Below are 15,602 nucleotides of genomic sequence, written 5' to 3'. Positions count from 1 at the left end.
ATGGTTTGGCGCGCGGTTTGGCTCATTAGAACGTCCGCGACGTGGCGCGTCCAGCGGTGGCTGTGGCCGCAGCTGGGGTGACCGGTAGCGGCAACTACGGCGAGAGAGGCGGCGACCGGAGCTCGGGCATCGCCTAAGACGATGCTATGGTGCGGCTACGGACGAACCGATGGGAGTTTTCGGCTCCTGGGAACATCTCGAGCCCGAGGGCGTGCTCAGACGCGAGCTAGGACACCTGTGGCCACGGCGGTGCCATGGCCGGCGGCGAGGAGCGCTCGGCAAGGTGGTTAGGGCGGCTAGAGTACGGGAACGAGCGCGAGGAGGAGGGGGAATGGAAGAGTAGCTCACAGCGGATCTGGTGGAGGCAACGGCGAGGCCGGGGAGGGGCTGGAGCTCGCGAATCCTCGAAAGTTCGCCGGCGGCCGAAGGTTGGGGGCGAGCTTGAGGGCGACGCTGCAGGGCTTCCGGAGGGCCGTGGATCGGTGGGGAGGAAGAGGGGGTCGGGGCGGAGCTTCCTGGGGCGTCGGTGAGGCGTGGGGTGGCCGGTAGCCACGGTGGCTCTCGTCGGTGGCGGCGGCTCCGTTCGGGTGAGGAGAACAGAGGAGGGGGAGAGTGTTCCGGGGAGAGGATGAGGACGCGGGAGAGTGAGGAAGAGAGGCAGGGAGGTGCGTGGCGTCTCCGGGCGTCGAGGAGGAAGCAGGAGGTGGCCGAGGCCTCTCGGGCGCGCGCCACGCCTCGCCTCTGTCCTTCTGGCGAGGGAGGAAGACAACAGGGGAGGGGGTGGAGATGGGCTGGGCCGGCTGGGCCGGTTGGTGGCGCCAGGTAGGCTGCGGGTAAGTGGCCCAGGTAGGTTTCCTCTCTCTCCTGTTTTATTGTTCTGTTTGTTTTATTTTTATTTAATCTTTTGCCATTGTTTTGAATTTAAAATAATTCAAACAATGCCAAAAGCTCCTCTGAATATTTTTATTTTGCTATATGGACTTTTCCAAAAGCTCATAAAATATTTCAGGGGTATTTGAAATTATATTCTAGTTATGTGAATATAATTCAAATTCAAATAGCTAATGATTTAAATTCAAAGTCCCAAAAATAAATACTTAAAAATGTTCAATATTTTGGTTGGGACCAGAACCCTTACCAAAATTATCAAACATTTAAGAAGAGCATTTTGGAGCAATGAATGAGATTTTTAGGGTTTTTGCCCTTCTTTTATTTAAGTTTTTGAGGCTTCCAAAATTCCTCAGTTCAGGTTTCAAAAATTTAAACATGATGCTCAGATGGAAGCAGGCATAGGACAGGCCAGAACTAGGGATGTGACATCGATCTAGCATGTAACACCTCATATCACTTTGCGGCCTCACGCACGGTATCCCCACGGGTGTCGCCTTACCTTTGCCCGGGACCGTTTGCGCCTTTTGGCACACGTATATGATAGTGTCGCTAGCATCCATATGATAAGGAGCCCGGGCTGACATGGCTAGTCATAAACCCAAAGTGGCACAAACTTACAGGGACAGGCATTCATGACCCAACATCGAACGTGTCGGTCATCAGCGAGTGAATTCAGGCTGTAGCACTGGGCTAACAGGACTCCGGTGAACCAGGCTGTAGCGGGCTAACAGGACTCCGGTATTCATCGCGTGACATTTCCCCAAAGGGACAGACACAGGAACGAAGAAGGACACATGCCGGCCAGCCTAAGTGTTCCGGAGCAGTAGCAAGCTACCATGGCTCAGTGGAAGCACTAGGAGACATTTCCCGGTAAGAGAGGCTACTAAGGATAAACAACTAGATAGTCAGATCCCACACATACCAAGCATTTCAATAACATACACACAATATGCTCGATATGTGCAAATACAACATGGCATCACAACATGACTCTACAACTCAAGTATTTTATTCAATAGGCTCCGAGGAGCGAGATATTACAAACATGGGTCTCATGACCCGACAATCAGAGCATACAAGTCAAAGCACAAGCGGAAGCTTAACATGTCTGGGTACAGACATCTACAAATGAAAAAGGCTGAGAAGCCTGACTATCTACCAGATCCTGCCGAGGGCACAAGATCGTAGCTGAGGTAACAAGCTAAACATCGAAGTCCACGCGAAACTACTAGCGAGACTGAAATCTCTCTGCAAAAACATAAATTAAGCAACGTGGGTACAAATGTACCCAGCAAGACTTACATCAGATCTAACTACATATGCATCATTATCAACAAGGGGGGGGTGTGGAGTTTGACTGCAGCAAGCCAGCTTTGACTCGGTGGCTAACCTGAACTACGACTTCAAGTAACTCTTTTGATGTGGCGCACACGAGTCCACATATTCACCATATCAATACACCACTATGGATCCGCTCCCGTCTCCCTACAAGAACGCCATCCATAGCACACACGCTTATCTTGCGTATTTTAGGGTATCCACTTTCACTTCTCTATGAACTGTACAGGCAACCCAGAAGTCCTTTACCGCGGACACGGCTATTCGAATAGATCATATTAACCCTACATGGGTGTACTTCTTCACACACGCTCTCACCACTTACCGCCGTTTACACGACATGTACTCGGCAACCTTCAAGCGGAAGCCCAGCGAGGGTGTTGGCCACGACCTGACTAACCACACAAGTCTCTCCTCCAGGTTTATCGCCTATTTGGGTTCCATCCGCAAGGAGATCCGGCCAGGGTGTCGCTCACGGCCCCAAACGATGTGTGCAGGGTTCCCAAGCCCACCTTGACGGGTGGATCTACGCTTGGTACACCGTGCCACTGTGCCTAGTCTGTCCCAAGCCCACTTGTACCGGGTGCCACTTGGTAGACTACTAACACTACCTACAAACACCAGAAACTAGTTGCAACTCCTGGACAGAGATCAAGTTGATTAATAAGTTGAGAGAGCTTGGAGCACCCGGAGCCCAATGTGTGGTAGTAACTGTTCATGGATCACAAACACAGAACTCAGTTCCTGAGGACGGCTGCAATGAGACAACCCACCATGTACTCCTACATGGCCTCTCACCGCTACCTTTACCAAATCGTGTTCACACACTTAGCTCACACATAGTAGGACATGTTTACACACCTCCAATTCATCCCCGATGAATCAGACCTGACTCAACCCTAAGCAGTAGCAGGCATAACAAACAAGCATGAATGAGTAGGCACATCAGGGCTCAAACAACTCCTACTCATGCTAGTGGGTTTCATCTATTTACTGTGGCAATGACAGGTCATGCAGAGGAAAGGGGTTCAACTATCGTAGCATGTAACAAGAATGCCGTTGTTGTCCTAATGTAGTAAAAGAGAGCAGGAGCGAGAGAGTGGGATTGTATCGGAATGAACAAGGGGGTTTTGCTTGCCTGGCACTTCTGAAGATAATATAGCTCTTCATCGGTGTCATCGATCACATCGTCGGTATCACGTCTATCGAGAGGGGGCAATCACCGGCAACTGAGGAAAAACACAATCAATGCAATGCACAATATGATGCATGAATGTGACATGGCAATATGCTGTGGTTTGTGCTAATGCAACTAAAACCAGATTAAATGAAGTTGGTTTGAATCCAAGATTCAAACTCAAACTCCATATGTGGATATTTAAATGCCATTAATATGATTTGTGCTAAACAGCATCTATAAGTTGTTCTAACATGCATGAAACCAGTACAGATGGATAGATTGGATTTTTCTGATCATTTTTCATATATAAATTATTTCATTCTGAGTTACGGTTGAATTTCTATGATTTATTAAAGTTTTAGCTATTTTCTGGAATTTCCTGATTATTTATAAAATAAACTAAATTCCAGAAAAGGAATATTGCGTCAGCATGGCGTCATGCTGACCTCAGCAGAGTCAACAGGGCAACCTCGGGTCAAACCTGACCAGGGGGGCCACTGGTCAGTGACACACCGCTGGCATGAGTCACTGACGTCTGGGGCCGGTCAAAGGCCACGTCAGCAAGTCAAACTGACGTGTGGGACCAGCTGGGTTAATAACTAATCTAAACATAACATTAAGTTAAACTAAACAGGCACTGGGCCCACATGGCAGTGAAACAGTGGCTAAATAAGTTAGAATAAACTAAACTAATTAACATGGGGCTGGCCCCACCTGTCATCGACCCAGGGGAGGTCATACCCCTGGTCAACAGGGCCTAACCCGCCTGCGGTTCGTTGCCGGTGGCAACAGGCGCGGCGGAGGGCTCGGGCTCGCTCCTCCGGCGTCCAAATGGACGGAGGAGAGCGGCTACGGAGAGCTGGAGCTCACCCGCGCCCGTTTCAGCAAGCAGCAGCAGCTAGGGCGGCCGGAGACGATGGCCTCGAGCTCTGCAGCGGCGGCCGGAGCTCGGTCGTGCTCGGGTTCGGCGTTACACGGCACGGCGAGATCAGCTGAGGGGCTCTACGGGTTACTGGGGTCATCAGGAGCACTCGGAGGCAACAAGCGCAGGTGGAGGAGCTCGGGAGCATGAAGCTCACCGTCCATGGCGGCGGCCGGAGCTCGGGTTCGGCGGGGCAGCTAGCTAGGGGACGAAATCAAGTGCACGGAGTAAGGGGAAGAGAAGAGGAGCTCACGAGGAGTCGATTGGAGCAGACGGTGAGCTCGGGGAGGCACCGGAGGCAGCAAATCGACGGCGACGATCTCCGGTGGCCGACGAGGGGAACGGCGGTGCTTGCGACGTCCAGGGGCTTCCGGCGTCGGGCGGCTCGGTGAGGAGGAAGAGAGGGACGAGGTGGAGCTCGTGGGCGTGTCAGAGAGGCTCGAGGATGGCTGCGGCTACGGCTATGGCGAAAAGCGGCGGCGGCGTTCGGCCGTGCGTGTGAGAGCGAAACAGAGGAGGGGAACGAGGGAGAGGGAGAGAGCGGGAGGGGTTCCAGGGGGTGGCGTGGAGCTGCGGAAGACGCCCAGGGAGAGGAGGAGGCAGCCAGGCAGGGTGGTGGCGTGGCGAGCTCGGCAGCGTCGCGGTGTCCCTCCTCTCCCTACTGGCACGAGGAGGAAGGCGACAAGGGGAGGCGCCTGGTGGGCTGGGCCGCACAGGTGGGCTGCCAGCACAGGAGCTGGGCCGGTTGCTGGCGCCAGGTAAGTTTTCTCTGCTCTATTTTATTGTTCTGTTTTCTTTTATTAATATCTTTTGCCATTGTTTTGAATTTAAACAAATTCAAACAATGTTAAAAACTCCTCTGAATATTTTTATTTTGCTATATGGACTTTTCCAAAAGCTCATAAAACATATCAGGGGTATTTGAAATTATATTCTAATGGTATGAATATAATTCAAATTCAAATAGCTATTAATTTAAATTCAAAGTCCCAAAAATAAATCCTTTTAAAATGTTCATTATTTTTGGTTTGGATCAAAACCCTTGCCAAAAATATTAAACATCTATGAAGAGCATTTTGGAAACAACGAATGAGATTTTTAGGGTTTTTGCCCTACTTTTATTTAAATTCTGAGGCTTTCAAAATTCCTCAATTCAAGTTTCAGAAATTTAAACATGATGCAAGCAAGATGCAAACACTAGGCAGCACCAGAAGCTAGGGATGTGACAGTCTTCTTCTTTTTGGCCACACAACAGGCAGTTGAGCTTTGTACCAATGTTATAGTGCCTTCTCTTCAACATGTTTCTAGTGTTCAATCCGTTAGACAGCATGAGCCAACCAAAGACCTTGAGTTTAGTAGTGATCTTTGATTTCCATAGCCAATGATAAGTTTTATGGGCCTTCATATCCCTAAAGCAGAATTTGTAATATTTGCTGGCTGAAAATTCTCTTCCTCTCCAACGGTAAGTCCAGACATATTTTACGTTTTGGCTGCTGTCCAAAGTAATGCGTGCCACCAAACTTTGCATATCTTGCACTTCCTCCAGGGCCTGTGTAGAGAATGGTAGAAAGAATGCTTCATCCAATGAGTTTATGGTCAAGAAATCTTTGACTGAGCAGTCTTCATTTCTCACATAAGAAATGCTCTAGGATATGTGTCAGATAGAACTTCTTCCAACCATATATAGGTCTTTCCACATTAGTACATTGTCTCCACAACTCATGTCAACTTTTGAGATTCCTTGAAAAATGGGAGTTAACTTGAGAATGTCCCTCCACCAGAATGATCCACATGGGTCAGAGGCATGTGGGATTTTATTGGTATAGTATGTGGACCATAGCAAGTCAACCCAAGGTAGATCATGACGGTTGTAAAACTTGTGTAAGTATTTTAGGAGAAGAGCATCATTTTGTATCTTAAGGCAGAATGTGGGTCTGGCTATTTATGGGTCCCCCGCAGTTCCGCTCCACCTTGTTAGGGTTTCCGGCTTCCCCTGCTGACTTGCGTAGGCACCGTGCCCCCATTCGCCGGCTAGTCCGATCCAATCCTCCCCCTCCCCTTCTTCTCCTCTTCACGGCAGCTCCCTCCTTGGACAAGTCTATGGGATCGTTTTGTGATGCTATCTCAGGTAGCAAGCGTTGGCCTGAGGACTCGCCGGGCTCAGGTGTGGATCTGGAGCTCGAGGCCTCCTTGCATTCCAAGTTGGAGGCGGAGCAGGTGGCTCACAACCGTGCTACGTGGGCTGCTGGTCCGGAGTGGCTGCAGCGCGTGGAGCGGGAGCGCGCTCCGCCTCGATCTAGCCCCCAAGGCTCTGGATCTGGGCCGGCTCTCCCTCCGGCGTTGGATCCCTGGTAGGCGGCGGCGGCTGGTGGGGGGCCGTCTTCCTCGTCGGGCTCCATGCGTGCCCAGGGTGCGGGCCGTTGGGCTCCTGCCCCGGTGCGGCAGGTCTCTCGCGCTGATTGCACTGGCGCTGGGCCTCACCCACCCCCTCGGTCCTTCTCGGGCCCGGGTCGGCATCCTGTTGGCCCTCACCCCGGCGTGTCCTCGTCCGGGGTGGGGGATGGCATCCTTCCTCCTCCTCCCCTCCTTCCGATGCATCACCCTAACCCTTCCACCCCAAGAAACCCCTCGATGCTTACCTGCTTTGCCTGTCATCAGCCCTGGCATTCCCAATCAAGATGTACCAACCCCCCATTCTGCCTGATTTGTTGTTCAGATTGTCACCTCACTGTCAACTGTCAGAATCGTCAGAAGCCGCCTTCCTTCCTCCAATTTGGCTTGGGCCTCCTTGGATGTTATTTTTTGCCTTGGATTGTGATATACCTATTCTGGTGGCGGCCCCCTCCTTTTCCAATGCCGCCACTGTCACGGTGCAAGATCGATCTCCTCCCAAACTCTGCTTGAAGGGCTCCATATCTAGGATGTCGAGGGATGAGACTAGCAAGTGAACCAACTGTCTGACTTTGTGTTTTCCGTCGTATTCCCCTCCAAGGTCTGCCTCCGTATGATTCTGTCTTGCACCAGTTTCACCCTCCCCCTCAATCAGCTGGTGGTGTCGATGAAGCCTGCTACCTGTGGTGGTAAAACTGTTGGCCCTCTCTCTCTGTTTTGTGTTTTGGTGGATCATGTGCCTGTGGGGCTTCGTTCTTCTTCCTTTTTGATGGCCTTCGGTGCTCTGATTGGAAAACCAGTGGAACTGGATATGGAGCCTCTGGATAAGGCTGGTCATGCTTGCATCAAGATTTGGTGTGTTGACGCGATATGTGTCCATGGATCGATCGATGTGTTCCCCTCTCCCAATGGAGTCAGACTACGTGTTCGGGTTGAAGGGGATGAAGCCTTCCACCCCCTCCACCTCCTCCCTCATCCAACCTCTCGGACAAGCACGATAAGAATGGGGATGGCTCTATGGGTGGGCAGAACCCTAGAGGGGGTTCTGATCTGCGCTTTACTCATTCCAAATGGGACGGGCTGGCTGAATCTGTAGGAACTATTCAAATCTCAAGCGCCTATTGATAAGGCTCCTCTTGTGGCGGAGGCTGGCCCTCCATCTGACCCAATGGTGCCTGCTGGAGATGATTTGCTATGCAAGAAGTCGTCTGCCACGATCACTCCCATCTCGGGAGCCTGCTCCAACCTCCCGGGCCGTCCTCTATCTCCCAAACTCTCTAGTATTGAGGATCTGCCCCTCTCCTCTGGCCGTACTGATGATGATTCGCAGTCCAAGAGGAAGAAGAAATCTTCGATGCAGAAATACTCTGTGAAGAGCAGGGCTTCTTCGGGCTCTAAGCAGTCTATGACGGGAGTTTGTCGTTGCCTCGACAAGGATCTTGGCTCGATGCCACGTTCGGGCCCTGTTCTGGCCTCCCCCATGGCCCGTTCTCCCTCGATCCGGTCGCCTACCTCCACGGCTCGCAAGGGCAGGCGGGTGCATGATGCGAGCGAATCGGTGGTGGTGCAGGCGGAGCGGCAGGTGGCTGCTAAGGACCTTCCTCCTTCAGGTAATAATCATGGTCCGATCCCTCCTCCTTCCCTGATCCGTCTTGTCCTACCTTCTCTTTTTGATGACCATGAGTTAAATATTATGTCTGATATGGGCGTTATTGTTGATCCCGAGCAAGGCTCTCCTTCCCTCCTTCTCTCTACTATTCGGGCCAATGTCATGGCCTAGGCTGCCCTTCCTAAGGTCAAAGAGGCCGCTGCCTCTGCGGCTTCAAATTTTGTGGGTGTTGGGGTTCAGGGGGATGGTGTGGTGGTTGGTAGGGACAACCCCAGCCTAGCACTCCCAGGAGGGGCATATCCAAAAGGTCAAAACCCTGCGTTGCCCCTAGCAGGTCGAGTCTCCGCATAAAAAAATATTTCCTATAAATGAAAGCATTATTCTGGAACATCAGGAGTTTTGGTGCTAGGGGGCGCCGAGACCAGATTATTGATCTAGTTCGTGGGGATAATATTGATATTGTTGGGTTAGTTGAAACTTTAAAGACTCCTTCTCTCCCAATGAACTTTCTGCGATTGCGGGCATGGACAGATTTGATTGGCACATGCTTCCTGCTTCGGGCCATTCGGGAAGGATCTTGATTGGCTCCAAAAGGGATGTCTTTGATTTCGTGGCTTTTGATCATGGTATTTTTTGGGCAAGCACGGTAGTTTGTCACAAAGCTCTTAACACTCTGTGGGACTTTATTTTGGTTTATTGCCCTGCTGATCATTTGTTGACCACCCTGTTCCTAGATGAGATCTCTGCTAAGATCGAGGCATGTAATTTCCTAATAGTTATCGGTGGTGACTTTAACCTTCTTCGCACCCCCTCGGACAAGAGCAACGACATTTTTTCCTGGCCTTTGGCTAGTGCTTTCAAACACTTTATTAGCTCCTGTGCTATCTGCGATCTTCCTAGGGTTGGGGCCCGCTTTACCTGGTCAAATCATCAGGCCATCCCAATTAGATCTGTGCTAGACCGAGTGTTCATCTGTTCCAGGTGGGAGTCCCTTTTTCCTCGGACTTCCCTTTTGGCTAAAAGTTTCGTGGGCTCCGACCATACCTATCTTCTTCTTGATGCTGTAATGCATCAAGATAGACCGACCTCTCGATTTCAATTTGATGCTTCTTGGCTTCTCGTCGAAGGGTTTACTGGCATGTTGGCTACTAAGATCCTTAACCTCTTGGCCCCAAAACCTCGTTCTTTTGGCCCTATGGATGACTGACATTCCTACTCCTATGAACTACACAAATTCCTTAGAACTTGGTCCCGAAACCATGCTGCAGAGGAACATAGGTAGAACAATGCTCTTGAATCCTAGATTATGGACCTAGACCGGACGGCTGTTACCTTGGGTCTCTCGGATGCTGGGTGGGCTTTGCACTATAATCTCGAGGCCGCCTTGATGCAGTTGCATCATCAGGTGGAAGTCTATTGGCGCCAGCATGTCACGTTAAATTGGATGCTAAAAGGGGATTCCCCTACTGCGTATTTCTTTGCCATCGCCAATGGTCGGAGAAGTTGGTGCTTTATAAACAGCCTGATCATTAATGGTGTGCAGTCCTCGGACCAATCCGTGATCCTCCCTCATGTGGTGGACTATTTCTCATCGCTACTCGGGGCCAAACCTCCTTCTTGCTTTTCTATCTCTTCCTCCCTGTGGGACAATAATATGAAAATTTTGGCCGAAGAAAACGAAGCCTTGTTGGTGCCCCTCTCTAACAAGGAAATTTGGGATGTGGTTAACTCTGCCAACCCCAACGCCACTTCTGGGCCGGATGGATTTTCGATCCCCTTCTTCAAAAAATTCTGGCCGCAGTTGCGACAGTTGGTCTGTCATGTTATTCAGGGCTTTTGTCTGGGTACCATTGATATATCTCGCCTTAATTATGCGGGGATAACCTTGATTCCTAAAGTTAAAGGTGTTGAGCTGATTTCCGAGTTCAGGCCTATTACGCTGATCAATAATTTCACGATGTTTCCAGCTAAAGGTTTTGCAAACCACCTCTCCCCTATTGCTCATAGAGTCATCAGCCCGTTCCAATCAGCTTTCATCAAAGGGTGTTTCATTTTAGATGTTATTCTTTGTCTCCATGAGAACGTTCGTGACCTGAAATCTCGTCAATCTAAAGCTGTTATGCTCAAATTGGACTTTGAGAAAGCCTATGATTTGGTTAGTTGGCCTTTCCTGAGAAAGGCTCTTTTAGCGAAAGGCCTCGATGGGCCGTATGTTCACTGTATTATGCAGTTGGTCTCGGGGGGCCACACTGCGGTATCTGTTAATGGTCACGTTAGTAACTTCTTTGTCAATAGTAGGGGCCTATGACAGGGCGACCCCGCGTCCCCTGTTCTATTCAACTTCGTTGCTGAGGCCTTCTCTCGCATCTTGTATAGGGCTGCCCATCATGGTCATATCTTGCCGGTGGTCTCTCATCTAATCCCGGAGGGTGTTACTCACTTGAAGTACGCTGATGACACCATTCTTATGGTTGAATTGAACGATGATTGCATTACCCACCTCAAGTTTATCCTCCTATGCTTTGAGGTTGTTTCAGGTCTGAAAATTAACTTTTCTAAGAGTGAGGTCCTTGTCACTTGTGTTGATGATTCGGAGGCTTTGAGAGTGGCTCGGCTCCTCAACTGTAACCTGGGCTCCTTCCCCTTTAAGTACCTGGGTCTTCCCATTTCGCCAGATCAGCTCCATTCAAAAGATTTTGCTCCGGCTGTCTCTAAGGTGGGAAACAGGGTCCTTCCTCGGCGTGGTAGATATAATACCAATGCCGGGAAAGTGGCTCTGATCAATGCTTGCTTGTCCTCCCTTCCTATGTTTCTAATGGTCTTTTATCTTCTCTCGGCTGGTATTCATGTGGGTTTTGACGAACAAAGGGGTGCTTTTTATTGGAATGCGGCTGATGACAGATGTTAGTATAGGCTGGTTAAATGGAAACTCATGTGTAGGCCCAAAAACCTTGGGGGTTGGGCATCATTAACACGTCTATCATGAATAGATGCCTTATGATCAAATGGTGGTGGAAGATCATGTCTAGTGGGGCCAGCTCCTTATGGTATTCTATTCTTAAAGCTAAGTATTTTCCCCACTCTAGCCCGATGTTTGCTGGGGCCTGGCGTGAATCTCAATGCTGGAAGGACCTTATTAAAGTTCGGCCTTTGTTCCTCGAGCATGTTAAGTTTATCGTAGGAGATGGTTCCTCGGTTCGTTTTTGGCTTGATTGGTGGTGCGGAGACGGTCCCTTCCCTGTGAGATTCCTTGTTCTTTTTCTCTCACTTCCCTAAGCCGAATATCTCCGTCGCGGAGGTGTCGGCTAATAATTGGCATCTGGCTTTCCGGCGCTCCCTTTCTCCTGAAGAGTTGGAAGATTGGCAAAGTCTCTATGCCTTATTCCCCACGCTCTCGGAGTCTCTGGATTCGGTGGTTTGGCCTCATTCCGCCTCGGGCCGTTTTTCGGTTAAATCCTTGTACTCTAAACTCATTGGTGGTGCCCGTACTAATAGATTTTCTAGCATTTGGCGTTCTCGTGTGCCTCCAAAAATCAAAATCTTTCTCTGGCAGGCCTTCAGAGGCCCTCTCCCCGTGGCTGACCAAATCCGTAAGAGGAATGGGCCGGGCTCGGAGTTTTGTGCTCTCTGTGGTGTCTTGGAAGACACGAATCATATTTTCTTCCATTATGTGCTTGCTAAACTGGTATGGAGCTGTGTCAGATCCTGGATCCAGGTTACTTGGAATCCCTCCTCCTTTATTGAGCTGAGAAGCCTTGCCAACTCGTTGGCTGGTGTGACAAAGAGGGTCTTCTGGGTTGGTCTGGGTGCCATCTGCTGGTCGCTATGGACCATTAGGAACAATTTATGATCGAACATGTCTTTCTTACTGAAGCTGTTGATTGTTTATTTAAATCTTGTATCTTCTTTCAGCAGTGGATATTATTGACTAAGGTGGACGACCGGGAAGCTCTTGATCTGATCACATCTAAAATTCGGGGCTCAGCTTCGTCTCTTACTAGGCAGGATCCTGATGTCTGATCTCGCATTTTAGTGGCTCCTTGACTTAGTTGTTAGCTTTGTCTTTCCTAAGTTATCCGGCCTGTGTGCCGTGTCTGGCAGGGTACCATGTATCTGTCAAACTTTCGTGTTCGTCGTTGCTTGCCCGTGTTTGGGTGAACTGGTGGTGGCTTCGTCCCTGTTGTTGCTGTGATTGCTCTGTGACTCTACCGTGTGGCTTTATTTATAAAGTCGGGCGTAGGCCTTTTCTCTAAAAAAACATGATCCATTCGAATAGCTGTGTCCGCGGTAAAGGACTACTGGGTTGCTTACACAGTTTATAGACAAGTGAAAGAGGATACTCTAAAATGCACAAGATAAGCGTGAGTGCTATGGCTGGAGCGGATCCATAGTGGTGTATTGATATGGTGAATATGTGGACCCGTGTGCGCCACCTCAAAAGAGTTACCAGCAGTCGTAGTAGAGGATAGCCACTGAGTCAAAGCTGGCTTGCCATAGTTAAACTCCAGCACCCCTTTGATTACATTGATGCATATATAGCTATTTCCGATGTAAGTCTTGCTCGGTACATTTGTACTCATGTTTGCTTAATTTATGTTTTTGCAGAGAGACTTCAGTCTCACTAGTAATCCTGCGTGGACTTTGATGTTTTGCTTGTTACCTCAGCTACGATCTTGTACCCTTGGGAGGGTCTTGTAGATAGTCAGGCTTCACAACTTTTATCATTTATAGTTGTATGTACTCAGACATGTTATTCTTTCGTTGTCTGTATGCCCTGTATGTTGGGTCATGTGACCCATGTTTGCAATATCTGGCTCCTCGGAGCCTATTGAGTAAATACTTTGCGTCGTAGAATCTTGTTGTGATGCCATGCTGTATTTGCACATATCGAGCATAATGTGTGTATGTTATTGAAATGCTTGGTATGTGTGGGATCCGACAACCTAGTTATTTATTCTTCATAGCTTTTCTTATGGGGAAATGTCTCCTACTGCTTCCACCGAGACATGGTAGCTTGCTACTGCTCCGGAACACTTAGGCTGGCCGGCATGTGTCCTTCTTTGTTCTCGTGTCTGTCCCTTCGGGGAATGTCACACATTGTTCCTTTAAGTCCTTGTAGCTTGCTATGACTGGGGTTCAAACATTGATGACCGACACGTTCGTTGCAGAGTCCCTGTAAGTTAGTGCCAGTTTGGGTTTATGACTAGTCATGTCGGCACGGGTTCTTTGTCATATGGATGCGACACTATCATATACGTGAGCCAAACGGCGCAAACGGTCCTGGGCCAGGTAAGATGGCACCCGTGGGAATACTATGCGTGAGGCCGCAAAGTGATATGATGTGTTACATGCTAGATCGGTGTGACTTAGGATCGGGGTCCCGACAACTTTGGTATCAGAGCATGACTACATGTAGGATTACCAAGCCAAACTAGTCGAAATTGAATCTAGAAATTCTTTAGTTATAGAAGGGAATTAATTCTGGAAGGGAACGTAAGGCTCTTTTTGCTCCTTTACCTTATGCTCTTCTAATTTGAGTCATACTATCTTTCCTATGGGATTAAGGAACTAGTCTTTCTCTTCTTTCTATCAGGATCACGTGTTACTAGTCTGTAGACTTATAAGATTGATGGATTCAAGTGTCAGTTCAGTTCCTACTACCTCTGTATGTTGAACGTTGATCTCGGAACCTTGATATTGTGATGTTCAGTGGTTATGCTGTTATGCTATCCGAGTCATCCCAGGTTTCTAAATAGTTTGATGCATTTGCAAATCCCTTCTTTCCGTTTCTGATGTTCTTTTGGGCCAGATTAACCACACTAACCAGTGTGTTGACGTACTTCATTGCCTCAGTATATATGTTGGAGCTTTTATTATGACCCTAGGTGTCTTAGAGTACCACCTAGTAATCCATCCATGTTTTGTGTTCACAGTGTGATGATTCGGGCCATCATTCTCGAAAGCATCCCATGATGCCACTTAGTAGTAGGTATTCTACTCCTGGGTTTTTGAACCTGAGATTCACCCTACTTACTTCATGTTGATAGTGTTTGCTAGTTACTTTAGGCTATTAGTAACCTTTGTGATAGTCTTCGTGGTCCGTGGTATATCATTCTTCCAAATACCATGAACCATTCTTGGCAGAAGTTCTTTTGAACCAAAAGATCACAATAAGAGTACTCTAGATGAGTTCTCCATTCTGCATTGTGAATCCTCCAGTCCTTCCTCTTCTGCATGGGTTATCCAGAAGATATGTTGAATTTGTTCGACATACTAATATATGCATCAACAACTCAGAAAGGCATATGTTCCTTTGAGTTGTCCCTTTTTAGTTGCTTTCCGACCTTCGTCTATCAGCTGATTGTCAGAAGGAGTTGTGCATTCGTGTTCATTGATGCCTTTTACTCTTGTGGTCCTCCGAGCCATTCTATTCCAAAATGACTAGGAGAAACAAACTCCAGTACCTCGTCCACCTCTAGCATTAGCTCAAATAGTTGTATTCCGCAGATCAAAATGCCAATCTAGCTTTTGCTCTGTTCTACCGTAGAGTATTACTCCCTTTATGTCAGGATTGTCATGAGAATTGCACCACCACTTATGAATTCTTGACACAGTGATACTTCTTGCCATCATTGTTCATTCCTCAGTTCCCGTGTTACTATAACCAGAATGCCGACAAGTGAATTGTGATGTGTGAACTCAATACTCCTAGCAACCGTGTTGCTTGGTAGTCAAAGGACAAAATTTAGTTCTTAGTGTGTTGGTTATTGGTTCATCATTCTAAGATAGAATGTGCTACCTAGTCCATTTTCCTGGTGCACTCTTCGGTTGATGAGTTTGGGTTATGTTAATCCCTTGCTCTTTTGATCATATCGTCTTGCCTTGGAAAGCAAGATTGTTCCCAGCTTAATAACATATCGGTGGTTCGTGATCCTACGAATATCTTCTCGGAGGTATCACCAGGTTTTTCCCTGACTGTTATGTTGACTCGTGATCAAGTTGGTTTCTTATAAACCACCCCTTCTCACAGAATACGTGCCAGATACCCCTGAGCTAGTTGGATGAGCTAAACAACAACTTGGAGACTTAGAAGATAAAAGCTTGTCCGACCTAGCTCATCACTAATGGATATCTCTCTTGTGTGTGTGTGTGTTGAAGAAAGATGACATCTTCATCAATTGACCTCAGTGATCAATTGTTGGACCTATTGTCTTACCCAAATCTCTGATTTGCATATGGGCTATCGTCAAATCAAATCAGAACCAACGACG

This window comes from Triticum dicoccoides, chromosome 2B (assembly GCF_002162155.2).
Source record: "Triticum dicoccoides isolate Atlit2015 ecotype Zavitan chromosome 2B, WEW_v2.0, whole genome shotgun sequence".
Lineage (NCBI taxonomy): Eukaryota > Viridiplantae > Streptophyta > Magnoliopsida > Poales > Poaceae > Triticum > Triticum dicoccoides.
Note: the sequence above shows the minus strand (reverse complement) of the source record.